Source organism: Theropithecus gelada, chromosome 4, assembly GCF_003255815.1.
Source record: "Theropithecus gelada isolate Dixy chromosome 4, Tgel_1.0, whole genome shotgun sequence".
Taxonomy (NCBI): domain Eukaryota; kingdom Metazoa; phylum Chordata; class Mammalia; order Primates; family Cercopithecidae; genus Theropithecus; species Theropithecus gelada.
This window is the reverse complement of record NC_037671.1, coordinates 111,607,425-111,628,574: the sequence shown is the minus strand read 5'-3', so window position 1 is coordinate 111,628,574 and position 21,150 is coordinate 111,607,425. Positions and strand designations below refer to the sequence as shown.

At 43.9% G+C, this 21,150-nt stretch overlaps 1 protein-coding gene across 2 annotated transcripts in view; it reads right to left on the bottom strand.

Moving 5' to 3' along the window:
• Positions 1-21,150, bottom strand: part of CNKSR3 (CNKSR family member 3) — a 105,253-nt gene that overhangs the window by 57,120 nt on the left and 26,983 nt on the right. Inside the window, exon 1 of one of the 2 annotated variants that reach the window (XM_025383384.1) lies at positions 15,803-15,965. The exons of the other annotated variant lie outside the window; for it this stretch is intronic. The gene's annotated coding sequence lies outside the window, so the exon portion shown is untranslated. Of the gene's footprint in view, positions 1-15,802; positions 15,966-21,150 lie in introns of those variants that run through there. 2 annotated transcript variants of the gene reach the window in all.

The following is a 21,150-nucleotide window of genomic DNA, read 5'->3' as shown; positions in this document are numbered from 1 at the left end:
TGGAGCAGGTTTGCCAGGCAGCATTAAAGTCTTTCTAAAATGTTTTAATAGCAGCTTTATTGAGACATAATGCATATACCATACAATTCACCTATTTAAAGTAACAATTCAGTGGATTTTAGAATATCCACAGAGCTGTCCAACACTAACCACAATCAATTTTAGAATTTTTAACACCCCCCACCAAAGAAAATTCTGTACTCATTAGAAGTCCCTCCCCCCGAAATTATACAATAAAGTTGTATAATTTCCCCCCACCCTCTCAGTATTCTCTTGGGTGAACCTGTCTGACACTCAGCCCTGAACAACTACTCATCTATTTTCTGTCTCTATGGATCTGCCTGGATGTTTCACATAATGGATTCTGCACATTTCACATAAACAGAATCATATAGTATGTGGTTTTGCGTAATTGGCTTCTTTCACTTAGTATCATGTTTTTGAGGTTCCTTAAAGCCTTCGTAACACACAACTTCAATGCCCTTCCCTTGCTCCAAGCCCCGCTGGCTTCCCACTGCACTTAGGATCAAATCTACAGCCAAAAAAGTCCAGTGTGATCTTCCTGGACGCATCTCTGGCCACATGCTCCCCTAACCACTATGCTGGATGCTGGCCAAGCACCTCGAGCTCCTATCTCGAGGCCTTTCCCTGTGAGGTTCCGTCTACCTCGAATGTGCTCACCTCCTATGGCTCAGTGTCAGCTCCCTTCACATCCGCATGGAGGCTTCAGATGACCACCGTATATGAAGGAACCCAGCACTCCATTATTCGCTGTGCCCTCCACAAGCCTTTCCAAACCTGTGACTATTTCTGTGTTTGTTATGCTGCCGCAAGCCCCCTGCCCCCTGCCACAGAGGGCCGGGACCATGCATGGCCACATTATTTACCATTTCGCCACCTGCATTGCCCAGCACAAAGGAAGCACTTCGGGATTGGTTGAATGAAAGAGAAAAAAATGAAGGAAAAGTTCAGCTGAGGTTGAAGACAGCAGTTTGGAAACGTGTAAATCAATAAAGTTGTGTAATTTCCCCCCACCCTGTCAGTATTCTTTCGGGTGAACCTGTCTGACCCTCACCTTCTCACCTTTCTTTCATACACACATCACCAAATATTTATGCAACCCCCTGGCACATGGGCTGGGGGTATTCACCGTGGGACATGAGAAAGAGAAGATCCCAATCCTACAGCCTGCAGTACAGCAGGGGAAGGACGAATCCTTCACGTTCTTCAATACAAAATTCCCACAAGTTTGCTATGCTCGTGGCTTCATGGGCTATCAGCCCTGGTTACCAGAATGACTTAACTGAAGCTTTCTCTTGTTCTCCAGAAAACCCAGGTTTTACTACACTCCAGGGGCCAAGACAACATTCCCCAGATCCTATGCTGCGTGACATGAATCTCTAGGGCCCTCTCATCTTACAGAGTCACCTTTTTGCTGTGCTGGAGGAAGAGTATCTAGGCCCGTAGCTCTGGCTCTCCTGAGCTAAGTGACCTCAATCGGATCACTTGGCCTCTTCACCGCTGGGTAAAATGCAGGGGCTGGGAAGGTGACCCTGTGGTTCCCACTGGCCCTGCGTTGCTATGAATCTGTATGTCTTAAAGTGCTATCTTTTTTCCCATCTTCAAACTAATCAGGCACCACCTTCATGACAAACCCCCGATAGCAGAAAGTTCTCTAATAGCAAAGCCAGCTCCCATCAACAGGGCAGGAATTGGCACTATTTGTGTACAGTTAACTGACATGTGCAAAAGTCGTGTTTCCGAGGTTAATATATTATAAGATCATACAAGGCCAGAATTAGATTAGAAGTGTAAAGCACTGTTACACTTCTTGATTTTGTTTCATGCTTAATAAAACAGAGTTGTGTGCATCTGATACACAGAAAACCAGATCCTGGATTGGCTCAGCTGGGACTGAACGTTAGGGTGGAGGGTAAAAGCCTCCCTGTGATCACTGCACGTTGTCACAGCAGGGACAGCAGTGCCCCCTCTGCTGTCCTTCCCACAGACGGCAAGAGCAGGCAATGCCACTGAGGTTCTCAAAAGAAAAAAATTCTACTCTCGGAAACATTCACACTAACATACAATATACATCGTGGATTTAAGAAGCACACTAAAGAAAGTCAAAGGCCTGGGCTGGGCGCGGTGACTCACGCCTGTAATTCTAGCACTTTGGGAGGCCGAAGTGGGTGGATCATGAGGTTAGGAGACCATCCTGACCAACATGGTGAAACCCCGTCTCTACTAAAATACAAAAAATTAGCCATGCGTGGTGGTGCGCACCTGTAATCCCAGTTACTCGGGAGGCTGAGGCAGGAGAATCGCTTGAACCCAGGAGGCAAAGGTTGCAGTGAGCCGAGATCACACTGCTGCACTCCAGCCTGGTGACAGAGCAAGACTCTGTCTCAAAAAAAAAAAAAAGAAAAGAAAAGAAAAAAGAAAAAAAGAAAGTCAAAGGCCTTAGTGAGCCATAAAGCCCAGGCTACCAGTTGCACTCTCAAGAGTGACGTCATGGCACGGGAGGGAGAGGGAAGGGGAAAACTTCAAAGTGGTCTGTGGGCCAGGCGCTGTGGCTCACACCTGTAATCCCAGCACTTTGGGAAGCCAAGGTGGGCAGATCAAGAGGTCAGGAGTTTGAGACCAGCCTGGTCAACATGGTGAAACCCCGTCTCTACTAAAGATACAAAAAATTAGCCGGGATGGTGGCAGGCGCCTGTAATGGTGGCAGGCACCTGTAATCACAGCTACTCGGGAGGCTGAGGCAGGAGAATCGCTTGAACCTGGGAGGCGGAGGTTGCAGTGAGCCAAGATTGTGCCACTGCACTCCAGCCTGGGAGACCGGGTGAGACTCTGTCTCAAAAAAAAAAAAAAAGTGGTCTGTATTTGGTGAATAAATACAAGAGTTTCCATCTTCAGATCTGCAAAATTGACAGCTTAAATAAAATTCTAAAGTCTTTAATGCAAAAGACAATAGGGTCGATCTATGTTACCAAATATTATGGTTAAGAAGAACTCAAATTTCCTCTAATATTCAAAAGGATCAACAAAAATTTGGGAAAATGAACATATAAAATTACACATCTAATTACAGAAAACAGGTACTGCTTTCTGTATGGCAGGTACTCTAAGACTTAATATATATATAACCCCTTAAGTCTCCTAGCATCCCCTCATACGTGTACTATAACTGTCTCACCTGGAGCTGAGGAACTGAGGCACCCAGAAGGAGGTGACTTGCTCACAGCCTCACAGAGCCCAGCTCACACCAGGGGACTCACATCCTCACTGCCAGATGCTACCCCCATCCTCCAACACAGAAACGTTCACAGATGTCTCTTTAGCTGATCTCTGGAAAGTACAGTTTTATGTAACAGGAAATTATACACATCATTTAAGCTAACTTAGCTTACTGTCTGTGACTGCCATCAGAAATTTTCATGGCCATGTAAATATAAATGGCTCTCCCACCTGAATGGGTCAGACGAGAAAATACTTTTAACTTAAAGACATTATCAAAAGCCAGTATGTGATGAGTTGGGTAGCCCAAGTTTCTAAATAACACTCAACAATACAGCTGAGAGGGATTCTGTAGATTTTTTCCAGGAAATCTGGATGGAATTCTTTTCTAGCTCTTTCGTATTTGAATGTATCTCTAGAAACTGGCCCTCCAGGCCAGCAGGGACCTAAGTGGCCATATGCAATCGACTGCCTCCAAAGGATGAAACACTTGTGGAATTCACAAACTCTCTACCTATATGTTCCAATTTATTTTGAAAAAACTTTAGAAAAGGGCAAGTTACCGCTTTCTGGGACCAAATAAAAATATGGTACTTTAGGCTGTGTACTTCAAGTTTTCTGGGCGCCATTCACATTTCAGAAATAGACAAAAGCAGAGAGAGAGAAACAGTACTAGAGAAAGAGAATGTCAAGTAGTTGTCACCACAGGTCACCATGTACCTGTATATCCTAAGGGCTCCAGAAACAAAATATCTGACTAGTGGCTCGTAAGTAGAGAAAGGCCAGTTCCCTCGGCTCACGTACTGACTTGTGTTTCACCACACAAACAAAAACAAAGGAAGTGCCTGCCCCACAGAAACACGCACATGCATGAGCAGCAATACCGGCAAAATTTTGGAAATATTGTAAAACCTGAGGGTTCATACTCCCAGAGTCCAGGACCCAGCCTTGGCCCTTACGGAAACAGCTAGGTGATCCCTTACAGAAAACATGTTGGGGATGGGGGGATGGGGGGAATGGAAGGAGGAGTTAAAAAGACCTCTTGAGCTATTGTCCTCCAATTGCTTTTTCAGTGTTTGTTTTGTTTCTGAGACAGGGTCTAGCTCTGTCACTCAGGCTAGAGTGCAGTGGCGCAATCATGGCTCACTGCAGCCTCCACCTCCCAGGCTCAAACGATCCTTCTGCCTCAACCTCCCAAGTAGCTGGGACTACAGGTACACACCATCATACCCAGATAATTTATGTTGCATTTTTCTGTAGAGACAGGAATTCGATATGTTGCCCAGGCTGGCTCAAACTCCTGGGCTCAAGTGATCCGCCCACCTCAGCCTCCCATAGTGCTGAGATTACAGGAGTGAGCCCGGCCTACTTATATTTTTTTATGGAAGAGAAGAAAATATGGGAGTGCCACTCCAAGGGAAAGAGCTAAGCAAAGAGAAAACAAACAGGACAGGCAGGCGCGAGGCAGCAAAGAGGAAGGAAGGTCAAACTTTGGGGAAGATGAAAAGCAGACTAGAAGGCCACTCTGTTTCCAGTTAGAGCCCTCAAATGGCTTCCACAGCCATTCCCAAGAGCAGTCTTTAAGTGAAACAACAGTTACTGAGACCTTTCCCATGGAACCACCCACCGCATCCTCCCCAGATACCCGCCGGGAGTTAGGGATACTTAAATCACCTCCATCCCTCATGACCCGTTTCATGTTTTGGAGAGGCACAGCGCTGCCAATTATATAAAAGCTTTCTGCTTGGCAGTCCTAAAAGAATTACATTTTCCCCAAAACAAAGAATTCATTCCATCTGAACCAACTTGTATTTATTTAGCCAGGACATATGCATCTACTAGATGCTACAACTATGTAACACTCCCCCGTGTAGGGCTTACAGATGCCTTCAGGGGTTCTCATGATACACACTGTCAACAGGTGGTCCTGAGGAGCATCAACAACTGGAGATGCCATCTTCTCCTTACGATCGTCACAGCTGTTTAGTGACTTAAGCAAGAAGCAGAGGTCATATTCCTAAGAGGTAACTCCTTGAAGTGATTTTGCACAAGGCTTATGCCTTGATGGGAAAATCACACATTAGAATGACAGTCTTCTATTGAAAAAGAAGTATTTCATTTCAAGTTTGTTTTCATATGTTACTTATATACATATACCATATAAGTATGTAAAGTATGTGGTTAGGCCCATTATAAATATATATGCATGCATATATATACATATGTGTATATATGTATATATTTGATTGTTTTGAGATGGAATCTCGCTCGTGTTGCCCAGGCTTGAGTGCAATGGCGCGATCTCGGCTCCCTGCAACCTCCGCCTCCCAGGTTCAAGCAAGTATCCTGCCTCAGTCTCCTAAGTAGCTGGGATTACAGGCACCTGCCACCACGCCTGGCTAATTTTTGCACTCTTAGTAGAGATGAGGTTTCGCCATGTTGGCCAGGCTGGTCTCAAACTCCTGACCTCAGGTGATCCACCCACCTTGGCCTCCCAAAGTGCTGGGATTACAGGTGTGAGCCACCACACCCGTTTTTTGTTTTGTTTTGTTTTGTTTTGAGACAGGGTCTCATCCTGTCACCCAGGCTGGAGTGCAGTGGCTCGATCTTGGCCCACTGCAGGCTCTGCCTCCCAGGTTCAAGTGACTCTCCTGCCTCAGCATCCCGAGTCACCAGGATTCAGGCACGAACCACCACACACAACTAATTTTTGTATTTTTAGTAGAAACGAGGTTTCATCATGTTGGCCAGGCTGGTCTCAAACTCTTGGCCTCAAGGATCCACCCTCCTTGACCTCCCAAAGTGCTGGGATTATAGGCGTGAGCCACTGCACCTGGCCCATATATATTTTACACACACACACACACACACACACACACACCCCGTGACCATCTAACCTAAAAAAGTCCACCTGTGTATCACAGTCCCTTCTATCATACCGCCTTTTAAATCTTTTTCTTCTGAAGGCAACACTTTTTGAAATTACCGACTCTATTAGGATAATGGCTTCCTGTCTGTCACCTCCTCTAAAACGTCTGCACCGTAGAATTAGGGATCTCCTCTTTCTTATTACCTGCAGTATTATCTCCAGCTCCTAGAACAGATTCTTGCTGATAGGAGGCACTTAGTAAGTAACTACTGAATGAATGAAGAACGAATGCCTCACCACACACCAAAGCAAAAGGCAGGCATTATGGAAAAACTCAAATAGAGCGGACACAGAGTCATACAACTTGGGCTTAAGAGCGAGCTTGACTTCTTAATTTCCTATATATGTAGAGAAGTTGCTTAATCCCTAGACTTCAGTTTCCTCAGCTTTAAACTAAGATAGGGTGGGCATGGTGGCTCATGCCTGTAATCCCAGCACTTTGGGAGGCTAAAGTGGGAGGATCGCTTGAGCCCAGGACTTAGAGGCTGCAGTGAGCTAAGAGTGAGCTAAGGCTGCAGTTGGCACTCCAGCCTGGCCAACAGAGCAAGGCCTCATCTCTAAATAAATCTCTAAAGAAAGAAAGAAAGAAAATACGAAGTACTGTGTTTGACAGTTCTTTGCAAATTAAAGAGTACTTTATTATTGCTGTAAATGACATCTTGAGTCAATATTGATAGTGGCAAAGAAAAAGTTCACTAGCATAAATCCTTAAATAAGCGAGTTAATCTGGCAAGAGTGAACTTTCTCATCGTCAACACCATTTTGCAACTGATTGGCTACCTCTCAAGTGTGTGACAGTTTGTTTACAAATAACAGTAGAAAGAAAGTATAAAGACCAGGGTTCAGCTCCCTACTCTACCACCCAACTTTAAGCCCTCCTCCCTCAGCACCATCACATATGAATAATAAATATACGAATAATCCAGAGATCTCAGAGTGCTACTGTGATGATAAAAACCTAATATTACGCTTTGTCCAGCCCGTTGGAGCTTGCTAATGTCAGCCTACAATAGGATTCTGGCACCAAAGGCTACACGGGCACCACTGGGAAAAGCACCATCCTATTAAACAATGGGACAATGCCACCAGTCCCATTCCACTGGCAACGCTAGACAATACCTCCACAAAAAGCCTTCTATCACCAGTCATGTGTTCTTTTGCTACCAGATCTTTCTTATTAAGATGTAATTCACAAACCATAAAATTTGCCCTGGTAAAGTGTACGATTCAGTGGGTTTTAGTATTTTCACAAGGTTATGCAACAATCACCACTATCTACAGCTGACCCTTGAAATAACTTGGGGTTAGGCGTGCCTACCCCCTCATAGTAAAAAATCCATGTGTAACATTTGACTTTCCCAAAACTTAACTACTAATAGCCTACTGTTGACCAGAAGTTTTACGGATAACATAAAGTCTATTAACACACAGATTTATATCTACATATATTTTATGCATTCATGACATACCTATCTTTTTCTTAATTTTTTTGGTATTTTGAGACTATAGAGTTTTTTCAGATTGTTGCAAATCTCCAAAAAAATTTCCAATATATTTACTGAAAAAAAAATCTACTTATAAGTGGACCTGTGAAGTTCAAACCTATGTTGTTCAAGGGTCAATTGTAATTTGATAACATTTCCATCACCCCAAAAAGAAACACCCTACTCATGAGACATCATTCTTTATTTCCTATTCTCCCAACCCCTGTAATCAAGAAACTACTTTCTTTTTCTTTTTCTTTTTTTCTTTTTCTTTTTTTGATACAGGGTCTCACTCCTTTGCCCAGGCTGGATGGAGTACAGTGGTTCGATCTCAGCTTACCGCAGCCTCCGCCTCCCAGGTTCGAGCAATCCTCCTGCCTTCAGCCTCCCAAGTAGCTGGGACTACAGATGCATGCCACCATGCCCAGCTAATTTTTGTATTTGTAGAGAGAGGGTTTCACCATGTTGCCCAGGCTGGTCTCAAACTCCTAAGTTCAGGAAATCCACCTGCCTTGGCCTCCCAAAGTGCTGAGAACGAATCTACTTTCTATCTCTATGATTTGCCTGTTCTGAACATTTCATATAAATCATTTCATACAATATGCAACCTTTTATCTTTGTCTTATTTCATATATCATCAGATGATCAAGGTTTATCTATGTTGCAGCCTGCACCAGTACCTCAGTCCTCTTCGTGGCTGACTAATATTCTACTGTATAGATATACCACATTTTTATCATCAGTTGATAGACACTTGGGTTTGTTTCCACTTTTCGGCTATTACAAATAAGGTTGCTATGAACACTCATGTATAGGTTTTTAGGTGAATGTACGTTCCCAGTTCTCCTGGGGTTATATCTAGGAGTGGAACTGTTGAGTCACGTGGTAACTCTTTAAGATTTTGAGGAACTGCCAAATTGTTCCCCAGTGGAGCTGCACCATGTTACATTCCTGCCAGCAATTTATGAAGGTTCCAATTTCTTCACATCTTCACCAACACTAGTTATCATCCATCGTTTTTGGTATAGCCATAATAGTGGGTAAGAAGTAGTATATTATTGTGTTATCAGATTTTAACAACCAATTTTTAGTAGGTCCTCAGAAACAGAAACTAAATACCAGACAGTGGAAGAAAAAACATCCACATTACGCCAAGGCAGTATTCTCAAACTTCAGTCATTCAAGTACTACCCTCCATGATTTTACCAAATCTGAGTGTCATGTCTACTATTATTTACTTATTTAACAAATCAATTCATTTTTAATTTCATTTTTATAAGAATCTTTAAGTCAATGCTATAAATATGTGTCACACGCCATAAATAGAAATATCATGAATACACACTTTGGGAGGCTGAGGCAGGCAGATCACTTGCGGTCAAGAGTTCAAGACCAGACTGGCCAACATGGTGAAACCCCATCTCTACTAAAAATATAAAAAGTAGCCAGGCATGGTGGCATGGACACCTGCAATCCCAGCTACTTGGGAGTCTGAGGCAGAAGAATTGCTTAAATCCAGGAGGCGGAGGTTGCAGTGAGCCAAGATCGCATCATTGCACTCCAGCCAGGGCAACAAAGTAAGACTCCCTCTCAATAAACAAATAAATAACATGAATATAAATATGAAAGCAAAGCAAAGTTAGCTAGATGGAACTGTCTCCCGGGGCCTGCTTCTTCATGTTCAAAGAAAAATTTGCAAATAAAAGGTGCTGGAAAAATGACAGCTACAGAGAGAATCTTCCCTTGACCTCATCAGACAGACTGGACAGCAAGGTGCTGGTACCATCAGTGACAGAGTAGTTCCCTGTCATGTTTGTGTCTCTTACAATGTAACCTCTTACTATCCCAGGTGCATCACTTTGAAAGACCCTGCTATAACGCTTCAGGAAATACCGGTCCTGAAAGAGAAGGCCAGTTCCATAGTGGTCATCATACTGGGGGTTTTGATGGACAGTTCTCTACATAGCCCATTACACTTGGCTGAGGGTGTCACTACTTCATGGTAACAAACCTTGTTCAGCAAATTTCCAATAAGTCTGCCCATTCTCTAGCTGCAAGCACCTGGCTTTTCAAGTTTCAACAAAAACAACTTTCAGAGCAAATATACGTAATACAAATTAAAATAAAGAGCACCTGCCCTGGGCAGGCAAGCCCAGGCAGTGCTATCCATAATGTGACAAAGTGCCTGGATGGGCTTTACTGACAGAACTGGCCCCAAGTATAATTTAAAAAAAAAACACAATGCACCGGTTGTGCTTAAATACAATTCAGCCTCCCTTACCCAGCCCAACACACGTACTATTTATAGTGAGATAAAAGCAGCCAGTGACAGCATATTTGGGTGCCTCCAGATTTTAAGAATAATTATCATCTGTCATCATCCAAGCTTAATAAAATACTAAATAGTATATTACATTAAAAGAAAAGGAGTGATGATTAAATCTGAAGGTATTCCACTGTCTCTGTACCTGGGTACTCCTCCTGGGCCCTCAGATCTCTGCTCACACGTCCTTTTCACTGGGAATACTTCCCTGGCCCTCAACTCTAAATCCCCCTTATTTCATATCTCAGGATACCTTTCATTTCCCTTCCTAGCACATCTCGCTATGTAGTTTACTCTATGGATGGCTGGTGTCTGTCTCCCAACAACAAAGCCCCATGTAAATAAAAACCAGGACTGTTTTGGTCTCCATCATGCCGCCAACAGCTACAACAGTTCTTGGGACGAGGAGATAATTCAAGAATTATTTGCTGAATGGATGAGTTCAGAGGATGTCAAAATTGTATGACTGTTGTAAGGTCTGGCCATGCTTAGAACTACCACTAAGAGTATATCTCAAAAAGGCAAACAAACAAACAAACAAAAAACAAAGTAAAACAACAACAACAACAAAAAAAAACCATACAGGGCAGGACTCTACAACTTTCTACAGTTCCTGCGAACTGACTACAACCCAGGCTATCCCATAAGATAGGAACCTCCCTTTCTTCTAGACTAAGTAAGGTATTGAGTCTATCAATGAGCTTTTATGGAGGGCCCGTTTGTCAGTGGAGGGAAGTTGGTGATGAGGGAAGGAAGAAGACAAACAAACTAAAATGAACTCAGTGCTTACCATGATACACATATTCCTCCTTCAGTCCCCAAAGAACCCTTCGTGATCACCATGATACATCTTGGGCTTGTAAAATGTAGTAACTTGCTCAAAGTCACACAGCTAATCTATGGTCAAACAGGAACAAGTATCAATTCGTTATAAGCCGAAGACGTTACACAAGTGCCATAGGGCACATACACCTTGAAAGGGGCCAGAAAGAATGGACAAAATTAGATGATAGAACCAATGGGGTGGGGGGGGGATGTTATTGTTACTTTACCATTTTCTATGCGTTAAGCATAGGACTAAAGCATTGACTCACAAAATTTTATGTATTCATCATATGAGCTCCAGGAGGTGGGCACAATGATTTATCGCCATTTTTTTAGGGTGAAACTGTAGCTTAAGAGAGAGACCTGGACAAGGTAATTGATGGCTGGAAAGTGGCTGAAATCTGAAGCCCAAGCTGTCTGAGTTCACATTCAGAGCACTGACCCCTGCCTCCACCTCCTGCCACGATGCTGGGGGAGAGTGACATAAACGAGGCACAGAACAGGGAATGAGGGCATTCTGTAGTGCATGCATTTAGGGAGTATCTACTCTACATCCAGATGGCACAGGGTAACGAGTAGAGGTGAACGACAGGGCCCTGCTCTTCTAGAGCGTCTAGAAGACAGTGAAGTCAGAGTGGATCTGAAGTATAGGGTCTGGAGTCGGGTTGCCTGGATTCAAACACTGACTAGCTGTGCAACTTAGACAATCACGTAATTTTCCCAGGCCTCAGTTCCCTCCACCTTTTTTTTTTTTTTTTTTTTTTTTTTTTTTTTTTTGAGACAGAGTCTCAGTCTGTTGCCCACACTGCCAGACTGGAGTGCAGTGGCATGATCTCGGCTCACTGTAACCTCCAACTTCCAGATTCAAGCGATTCTTCTGCTTCAGCCTCCCGAGTAGCTGGGATTACAGGCACACGCCACCGCATCCAGCTAATTTTTGTATTATTTTTAGTAGAGACGGGGTTTCACCATATTGGCCAGGATGGTCTTGATCTCCTGACCTCGTGATCTGCCCGCCTTGGCCTCCCAAAGTGCTGGGATTACAGGTGTGAGCCACTGGGAATGGCAATAGCCATCATACCTACCCTCATGAGGTTATTTAAAAAAAAAAAAAATGGGCTAGCTGGGCACGGTGGCTCACGCCTGCAATCCCAGCACTTCGAGAGGCCGAGGCGAGCGGATCATGAGGTCAGGAGATGGAGACCATCCTGGCTAACACGGTGAAACCCTGTCTCTACTAAAAATACAAAAAAATTAGCCAAGTGTGGTGGCGGGTGCCCGTAGTCCCAGCTACTCAGGAGGCTGAGGCAGGGGAATCGCTTGAGCCCAGGAGGCAGAGGTTGCAGTGAGTCGAGATCATGCCACTACACTCCAGTCTGGGTGACAAAGCAAGACTCCATCTCAAAAAATAAAAGGGGGGCCAATATAAAGTCCTTAAAGCATACCCGGCGCACATCAATATTAGCTATTATTGTTCTTGGAACTAATAGAAAACAAGGTTAGATGGGAAAAATATGGCCAAAGCAAAGGACCGTGGAAGGATTGAGTTCAGCAGGGTCTGAAGAATGTGCAAGATGGACGGGGGCTTGCTAAAGTCAGAGATGCCCTCGGGAAAGCAGTGGGGCCATCCAGATGTGGAGTGATGTGCACCCAGCACAGCTACAGACTATAGTGTCACAGGAGAAAGAAATGGACAGGATGAGATGATGGACTGCAACATCACGTGAGAGGCAAAAACTAGCCAAAGAGGGTACCAAGGGTTTGGACCAGGTTCAAACTCTATACCAGACAGAAAACGTGGCACAAGAGAGAAGACGTGTGGGAAGAAGATGCGGTCATGCCTTTCCTCCTGTGCTTGCTGACTTGACAGTGGCTGTGAGTGAGTCAGAAAGTGGGCAGAGACTGTGGGTCTCAGGAGGCTCCAGACCAGGGCCCTGTGGAAGGTCTGGCCCAAGGAAACTACCATTTACTGAACATATACTATGTTTACATTGTTCATGGTTAAATCTAAGTCTTGTTTTTTCCTTCTGAAGAGTCTACAAGATCACTCCTGATCGCCCTTGTACACATGAGGATGTTGATGGAGAGGGACTGGGGACATTGCTGAGGATGACACAGCTAAAAAGTGGTAGAACTGGTCTTGAGGTCCAGGCCTATCTGATTCCAGAACCCATTGTCTTCCCACTGCCAGGCTCAGCCAGGGAAGCCAGGAGGTAGAACAAGCTCTGCTGAGAAGCCAGCGCCTCAGAGTTACAACACACACCCGGCCCTTCTCCACCTCGCCCCTCTTGGCCACCATCTCTCCCCTTGGCCGCCCTTCCCTCCCCTTCTCCAACCCAGCACTGTGCTCATTAGACAGGACCCAGCATTAATCCACCCTCATCCATGAAGTTTTCACGCCCCCTCCCCAGGGGAAATGGTCACCTCCTCCATCTGCTGCAGCCCTTGCTGTCCTCCCCACCCACCTGGCATGTGTAGACAAGCTTCAACTCAGGTGTGGTGTTCTGGCCACCTTATGCCACCCGCTGACAGACGGGGCTGATTCTGCTATTGTGCACTTCCCGGGGCCTCTTGCTCCCTCTCAGTTCCATCAAGTCCCCTTGAAAGCTGCACTCTCAGTCAAATGCCAGCCTTCTGGGGAGAGGAGGACTCCCCAGCCCTAGGCCTTCCTGGGGCTGAGCTACCCTGATGCACCTCTGACAAATTCCAAGTACTGTGGCTAGCTCTGCTCCACTACATCCTCCTCCAAACTAGAATTTAAGTTTCTAGAAAGAAGTCACTTCCCTGTGCTGTTTGTAGTGCCTTACACGTGGCAGACGATCAATAAATAACCACCATTGTCAAAGCTGATGAAAAAAAACCTTTAGTACAGTAACACCTCACCTCACACACGTTGGAACCAAAAGGCAAGCCAGGGGGCCTCTAGGCAAACAGTGTAAGAAGGCTTGGGGGTGTTGTTTTTACCCTGCAAACCCAGCAGTGATGCCAGTTAAAGTAATAATATAATTTTTTTTTCAGATATGGATGGTTCAGTGTTAGAAAGACTTGAAAAACAAAATGAGGCCTCTTTCTTTGAAATGTTAAAAGATGTGATAAAACCTATGCGGTAAAGTACACTGGCTTGACTTAAGGCCTTCTAAGACAGACCTTCACCCAAGGCCCGTTTGTTCTCATTTTAGAAAGCAGAAAAGTTCTTTTGTTTCCCAGCCTTCAAGAGAGACAAGCTGAGTAAATCCACAAGAGTAGCCAGTGTGTATGCTGCTTGGAGCACTGGTTACCTAAAAGCCAAGGACAGTAACCGAGAAAACAGGGTATGCTGGGGTCACTCGGCAAAATAGTCATACAAGTATCGGTAGGCCCTATCATTATAGTAACCACACACTTCACTGATTCTGAATAATTCATTCTTTCATAAGGAAGGAATCATTAACTTATGTTGAATGCACTCTTTAAGCCCCCCAAAATAAAAATTTATTTTAGAAAGATTTCCATCCAAAACTACAGGGAAAAATTAAATATACCCAGGTCTTAAAAATATCCAGGTTTAAAGACCTTAAACCAGGTCTTAAGGATCAGTTATCAGGAAAATTCCTATATATGAAACAGTTCATTCCCTCATGGGTCCAGCAAACAGGATGAAACCTCATACCATGTCTCTCAGAAGAACTGCAGAATGCCTACTTTCTTATCTTTTTTTAACTTTGCAAATAGCCCAACTATGAAGTGCACATGGCTGTGGGGTCAGGCTGTCCTGAAGCCAATTTAAGAACCTAATAAAACCTATTTTTACATAAAGAACCAACTTTATTTCAAAGCATTTAAAAAAAAGACAATTCCTTCAGATTTTTCAATCACTGAACTATCAAAAATGATTGTAACATTATAACATCATGACTTTTCTTAGAATCCCTGGGCAGCTATCAGCTTTGCAGAGTGAAAAAAAAAAAAATTCTGAGCTTCTTTATAATTTTTATTTTTATTATTTATTTATTTATTTATTTTCGAGATGGAGTCGCCCAGGCTGGAGTGCAGTAGCACAATCTCGGCTCACTGCAACCTCTGCCTCCCGTGTTCAAGCAATTCTCCTGTCTCAGCCTCCTGAGTAGCTAGGACTACAGGCGCACACCACCAAGCCCAACTTTTTTTTTTTTTTTTTTTTCTGTATTTTTAGTAGAGACAGGGTTTCACCATATTGGTCAGGCTGGTCTCGAACTCCTGACCTCAGGTGATCCACCTGCCTCAGCCTCCCAAAGTGCTGGGATTACAGAAGTGAGCCATGGCACCCAGCTGCTTCTCTGTAATTTTTAGTAGTTTCAGAATGTCACTGATGGAATGACATTGATACTAGCTATTGGTAATTAACTAGGCCAGCGAAGCTTGGGCCCACCCAAGGTAGCCTGAAGAGCGTGACCACTAACGAACTCCCTTCCCCTCAATGTGCAGGGAGGTGCTCCCTAAATACTTGTCTTCAGCTTTCCTGCCATCCACACTGCTCTTCAAACACCCAAATGCACTCAGGTGACTCCCCTGATTTAGACCTTCAGTGATCCTCCCATCATTCACTACGAAGATGAGTCCAAATCCCCTAACATCACTCACCGCCAGGCACCAGGGAAGCCATCACAGAAGAACGTCCCTGCTCTGCTGGGGCTTTCGTCCTTACGACGAAGACAGGCAGCGAACACCAAACCCAGAACAGAGCAGGCAGTAAGTGCTAGGAAGAAGGCTAAGGCAGGCACAGGGGCTAGAGAATGGCACTCATCCAAGAAGGCCTCTCAAGAAAGGTGAGTATAGCCTGAAAGAAATGATATGACCACATGACAAGCAAAGGCCTCCCAAAGCTGGCCCGAGGCCTGCTGGCCAAGCTCCTACTCTGCCCGTCCTCCTCTTGCAACCTGCACTCCAGCCTCAGAAGCTGGGATTCCTTCTCCCAACGCACCTCACTGCTTCACACTCCATGCGTTTGCATTTGCTCTTCTTCTGGCTACAACATCACCCACACACCTATCTGGTCTGGCCAACTCCTCCTGATTCTCCAAGGCTCCCCAGAAGCTTCTCCTCCTTTTTGAGGCCTTCTCTGGACACCAACCACATACCAGCTTCCTCACCAGCAAGATCCATCACTTCTCCCTTCTGCCCCTCTGGCCTGCACCGTGTTTATTCATGTGTCTGACGCCTGAGCAAAGTGGAGCTCCTAAAGGTCCCGGAGCTGTGACACTCATCTCCATAGCTGCAGCTTCTGGTCCTTCAAGACAGCCGCCCCCGAGGGCCTCCGTTAATAAAGGAATAAAACGCACATCCTCCTTTTACAATGCCATCTTTGAAAAGGTCTGCCCATGGAGAAAGCACAAACAAATGCCTTTTTATTTGAAACTCCCTTTGTAAAAATCGCTCTCCTTTTTCCCCGAAACCTGCATGTTGTAAAAGTCTTTTGGGTTCTTCCCCCTATAAAACTATCTTGACACCTAGCCATGTATCACGGCGCATGAAGCAGCTATAAACATCGCAGTTGGAAAAACATTATGCTGTGAAGGAAGAAACTCTATCTGCCAAGACACCGAAAGGCTTGCTACAGATATCATGAGAATGTCATGCTGGACACAATGAAAGCAGCTTGGACACTCCTTTATAGCCTGTGATCATTTTCACAAACATTTCCTAAATCCTATATAGTAAAACTTTCTTTCCAAGGAGGACAAATTGTTTAAAAAGGGGGAGGAACATACTCTTTTCTGGTTTTGTTTTTGTGTAGTTAAACTCTGAGCTTTAAAAACACAGCCTACACCTCCCCATCCTTAAGACACCCAAAGAGAAAGTCAGTTGGAGGAAAAAGGGAAAAAAGGCAGTGGCCAGGACGCAAGACATACAGCTCCCAATAAAGGAGATGAATTCAGAGAGAAAAACAATTCTTCTTTCAGTGCAGATTCCACTATTGTTACTTTAGTTTCCATTCTGTTTTCAATGTGGGGCAAATAAGAGTTGTAGAAGTGAGAGCCTCCCATGTGGGTGGAAGGGAGCTGGATTCAGAATCAGGTTCTAACTGCAGAAACACCAGCCAGATCTCAGACAGACCAGCCCAAGCCATGCTGACAGCTGGCCCTCCTCAAGCCTAAACTAGAGCTCCAAAACTGAAGACCCCCTAAAAATAACAAAGAAAGAGAATTCAGCTGCTCCGTCCGAACTCGAGCACAAAAGGAAGAGGGGGGAGAAATCGTTTCCATATTTCACATAAACTTAGATCTCACTGCGACAGTTAGGAATGCATGAGTCAACCAAGGATTGACAATAATTACTGCACACATCAAGCCCCCCGCCACAATTCAAGACGAGAATGTGCAACACCGAACGAAAACTATGGACGTCTCTATCGGGAAATGTTTGTGCTTACATATTTCAAAATGGCTTCGTAAAAAAAATAGTGTCCTTTTACGTGAGCTTTTAACTTTTTCGTTGTTGTTCTTCCAGAGAAAGCACCTGGAAGAGACTTTAAAATGTAAAACTTGTCCCAAAGTCATGTGAGATTTTACTCTTGCAACTTACTATAACTGTACATGAGTGTTTTCTCCCAGCCCCCAGATTCCCTCACACGGTGGTTAAGATTCGTTCTGCCCTTGAACAGACTGGGGGTTTAACTGTACTGCAGTGGTTATTGTGAGGGAGGAAAAGAGGCAAATAAATCACAGAACGGCTGTAATTCTAGAAGAGTAATTTTGGGGGAAGTAAACTTTCTCGTTGTTGGCTGTCAGGAACGGAAAGTTATCTATGGTGTACAGTGTTGAGAATCAGGCACCAGATGTCTGGTGCTGGGGTCGTCTCATTTCATGAAAAGGAATGTTTTGTTTAAAAATGTCTAAACAACAAGTACCATTTCCCGAGCCTTTCTGTATTCCACAACATGAGCTGGGCACTCTCTCCTGGTGTTTCGTTCAGGCTCATAACAACCATGTGATATATTATCATGCCTATTCTACAGATGTGAAAGCAAGCTCCGAAGGGCTAAATGCTCAAGGTCGTACTATCACTGAGTGCTAGAGTGGGGATTCAACACGGGTTATTTCACTCTGCCCCAGTCTGGCTCTGCTTTCTCCCTACAGCAGGTGGGGCACCTGTTTTGGCGTGTGACTTCCCCAGGCAGGTAACGCCTGTGAGCGCAGCAGAGTCTCATGAACAGGACGGAGACAGGGAAACAAAGCTGTCTCCCTGGCTCATTCTCCAGGCGATTAAATTAGTCAATGCTTACTACATGGATGAACGCAGAATTTAAATCTAGTGTCTGAAAAGCCTTTATTAACCATCGTGTGAGCATGTCCATGGTTGACCACTGTCAAAGTGGCACTACTGAACTATAAACATCAATTTTACATCCAACAGAAGATATACCATGTTCCTGACCTCCTTATGATCCCATAAAGCCCAGTTTCTTTGAAACCCAGATTAAAACAGTTCACTGAGCATGTGCCACCATGTCTCGCAATTACGATTTCTTTTAAAGCCAGGCATGATCCCATATCTTTCAGAAATTTATTTAATAGCAGTCTTATGCTTATTTGATAGCAGTCAGTTCTAATTTATTTGATAGCAGTCTTATGCTTATTTTTTATTTATTTATGCTTATTTGATATTTATTTTATTTGATAGCAGTCTTATGCTTATTTGATATTTATTTTGCTTCTGTATTTATTTCCTTATTTATCTATGCTTGTTTGATATTTATTTTATTTGATAGCAGTCTTATGCTTATTTGATATTTACTTATTCTGCTTACGTATTTATTTGCTTATTTATGCTTGTTTGATATTTATTTTATTTATAGCAGTCTTATGCTTATTTGATAGCAGTCAGTTCTAATACAGTTTCTAAGTCACTGAGCATGAAATCATGTCCATCTCTCCTCAAGAAGTTCCCTCTTTTAGGTAGCAACTGGCAGTGTGAAATATCAGAGACCTGATGCCTTCAAGAGTAGATGAGGAAAATAGGGACATGCTGCCCTGTCTCCCTGAGAATGACATCATCTTTTTATGCTGTATGATTCTATGCATGTCTGTGTTTTGTTATTTTTAAAGGAGACCTGATGACCAGGTTCTGGTCACCTTCAGAGCACTGAAGAAAATGACTGACAGGTGGCTGTCACATTGTCAGGCCAAGAAGGCGGCTTCCTCTTTTTCTAAATAACATGAGCCAAGGTAATAATGACAGCATTCCAAGAGCATCTTCTACTCCCAGAACAACTGCCACTGCACTTCAGGGAGTAACTGAAACACCAAGTCCCGTCAGTGGGTTCGCTGGGGTGGCCAGCTCTAATGCACAGTACAGTTCTACCAATCTGTCATCAAGTACTTTCCAATGATGTCATCAGCCCATGAATGTAACAGAACAATGATCTGCCCCATGACCCCTTCCAAAAGATTCCCCCTTATTAATTCTGTGTCCTCCTTCTCGGCACTAAAATCCAAAGAAGTTACCTTGCCATTTGGGTCAACCTTACCAACTTCTCTCAAATAGGCTTTGTCAAATTATGAAACAAGCTTTGGAGAAAGATACAAGTCCCACATTCTCCCTGTGCCTAAGAGATCTCACAGACTGTTTATCGGGCCACCTCCCACTTTAATATAATCCTGGCCTTAAAAAGAAGACTAAATGTTTGTTTTAAGCAGAACTGGTGCCACAGTAATAAACTTTCAGGGCAGGAGATCAGTTCTCCCTTGTTAGACTGACCGAAGATATTTTGCCAGGTGCAAGCCAGCCTGCCACAAACCATCCTAAATCCACCGTCCAGTCCCAATGTGGGTGGGCCATGACACCCTTCTGTTCCTAAGAGGCACTTAGATTTTTAGATTAATTTTTAGATGAATAAAGTTAATTAAGTTTGATTGCATAAGCACTACTTCTAAAAATTTGAGGTTTATCTAAATATAGTGATTCAGATAAATCATTAAGACAGTATTAAATGTAAAAAGAAACAGATTCCAACTGCACAGAAATCCATTTATAAAAAGACAATGATTATGTGTAAATAAGAATAAACATGTACGAAAATGTCTAGGAAGGGTTCCAGAAGGTGCTGACCTCCAACTATGGGAAAGGAGAAGGATATAGCAGAAAGGGGACTATCTTTTCCAACCCATCTCGAGTCCTGTTGTTTAAATTTTTTTTTACAAGAAGCATTTCTGTATTATTTGACAAATAAAAATAAAATCTACAGGCAATGGAAAGACAATGGGGGGAAGGATGAATATATGAAAGTAAATCACATTCCATAGCTCCTGAATGTTTAATCAGAGACGATTTTCCACTAATATTCCTGTGATGACCACATTGCTCCATGAGGATGCATTTCTGCCTGCCACGTGAGAAGCAGCTGTTTCCTATCATTCATTATCTGTTTCCTCCAAGGCCATGAAAACTGAAAGGCAGTTCTGTCTGGTTCCAGAAGCTGAACATGCAAAGCTGCATCCACACCTTTACCCCAATGGCATCTTGGACGAAGGACAGGAAGTCTCCAAACAGAGCCTGCTGTCTTTCTGTTTCTGAGTCTAACCAAAGCGTTCTCCCTAACCCTTCCTCCTGATCACTCCTAGGCCACTGAGCCTCTAGGTATCCAATAATCCACACTAGTCACGGCCTGTTCATCGTCACATCAGCCATCATATGCAGACATTTAGCGTTCTTCAACCTATAAGAAAACAGAAGATCACTGATGCGTTCTCGGCAGCCTCTTTCCATTCTGAATCAGGCTGGAGAAGAGGTACGGTGGGAGTACACCTAGTGATTTCTGCAACTTGCCAGTGATTCTGCAACTCGCCACGCACGACCAACTTCACTGCCCAGCACTACCAATGGGCAGAATCCTCCTAGTTTTCTAAATCACTTCACCTAGCTGTCCCCTACCCTCACCCCTCATCTGGCTGGCATTTATCCTCTAAAACCATCCTCAAGCAACTGTCTTTTAAAAAAAAGAAAAAAAAAAAAAAGCTTTACTGCTTTTTGTGGAGCATGGCCAACTCCTAGGCAGGACAGAGTCAGCCTTATTATTTTTTATTTTTAAAATACTTTACTGCTCCTTGTGGAACAAACAACTCTCTCTCTCTCTCTCTCTGTCATTCATTTGTGCTCCTCTGAACAGCTCCTAGAGCTGTAAGTACATCTGAATGCATCAGATCATATTGTGTAATAAATAGTGCTGGCATTTCTCCTGCTAGACGGAATGTCCTCACCAGCGGATCCTCGAAACCCAACACTGAGTCTAGTCTAGTCCATCACACAGAAGGTTCATAAGGCTTCTTGATTGGGAGTGTATTACAGAACAGGAAAAATGCTAGGATGTGCCACATTATTGCTGGTGGATGGGACCT